Here is a 1,287-nt window from a genome sequence, read left to right as displayed (position 1 = left end):
GCTTGGTAAAATCCATTGTAATAAGCTCCACTTGCTGCCACTAAGCTCCTGGGAACTTATAGTCTGGGGACAGAGTTAGAGTCATGGCTAACAAGGCACAGCTGTCATGAGGCTTGATGTTTTGAGATCTAGCCTGACATCTTCAATATGATGTGGGGGGAGCAGGTGGTTTGAGAATTGCCAGGAGGGGTGGGACAGACCCTAGGACTTGACCCTGGGGGCCACCCTTCCTGAGACTGTTTGACAGCCAACATAGTTCTCCACTTGATAAGAGCAATTCTACTCCGAAAATCCCTCAGAACAGGGCACATCATCTGAAGTTGAAACACACTATAACTTTTAGTGAGAAAGAAATTTTTTCATTGCAAGCCCTCAGATTGACCTCCATTCTGCTAAAAAACATGACAGAAACAAACAAATAAGAACAACCACCAAATCCCATTAAAATGTACGAAATGACTTCATTTGTTAATGTAGCCTGACAAAGCATTGCCCTTCATCAATTACTCTATATAATATGGCTGTTTACTTGCTCTCATTAATCCATTACACAGAGAACAATTAAGACTTGGCTTTTGGCTTACAGCTATGATAGCAAATTTTTAAACAATTCAGCTTTTAGCACAAACAAATAAAGAAACTCAGGGCAGTAGGGATGAGAGAAACCCATTGAAACCAAGAATCATACTACACTTTCTGGAGAGGTTGTGTGTCATCCTTGTGCAGAGAGCCATGAGAATCTTCTCTGATTCATTCCAATTTTCTCCTATGTGCTGCTGAAGCAAGTGCTACGCTCTCTGGAGAGGTTGATATCACTGGGCTTAAAGGCACAAGATTGTCCTTTATTAATGAGCAGACCACCGGGATTCTGAGAGGAGAATTCGGTGAAATGGGTGCTAACCGTACAATTGCAAAAATGGCCCCGTGGTAACTTTGGACTGTGGCACCCAGCTGCATGCAAGGTGAGCAAAGGACAGGTGGATCTTGCACAGTGCCAAGATCCAAGGAGCTGAAAGAGGGCTACTGAATAAAACTGGGTTGATAAGGTGAATCTGATGTCGTGTCTGTATGATTATACCCATGTTGTACCAAAGGCTCCCAAATGTAATAAAAACTGGGAGATGAGCTACTCTTTCTCTTTTGATTCTGTTACTTCCAAACCTATTTCTCTGTGTTTTCTCCATCTCAGTGAATGGCACCGCCTTCCACCCAGTTACTTTAACTGAAAACCTAGGTGTTGTCTTTGTGATAGTGAAGTTTATATGTCAACTTGACTGGGCTGCAGTA

At 42.6% G+C, this 1,287-nt stretch overlaps 1 non-coding gene across 1 annotated transcript; it reads right to left on the bottom strand.

Moving 5' to 3' along the window:
• Nucleotides 1–678: 678 nt before the first annotated feature.
• Nucleotides 679–785, bottom strand: LOC128775170 (U6 spliceosomal RNA). Its single transcript, XR_008419817.1, has one exon. It is a non-coding gene; the product is annotated as a U6 spliceosomal RNA (small nuclear RNA).
• Nucleotides 786–1,287: the final 502 nt, after the last annotated feature.

Source organism: Panthera pardus, unplaced genomic scaffold (genome assembly GCF_024362965.1).
Source record: "Panthera pardus isolate Hobbes unplaced genomic scaffold, ASM2436296v1 HiC_scaffold_6, whole genome shotgun sequence".
Lineage (NCBI taxonomy): Eukaryota > Metazoa > Chordata > Mammalia > Carnivora > Felidae > Panthera > Panthera pardus.
The sequence above is the reverse complement of the archived record's forward strand: the minus strand, read 5'-3'. Positions and strand labels throughout refer to the sequence as shown.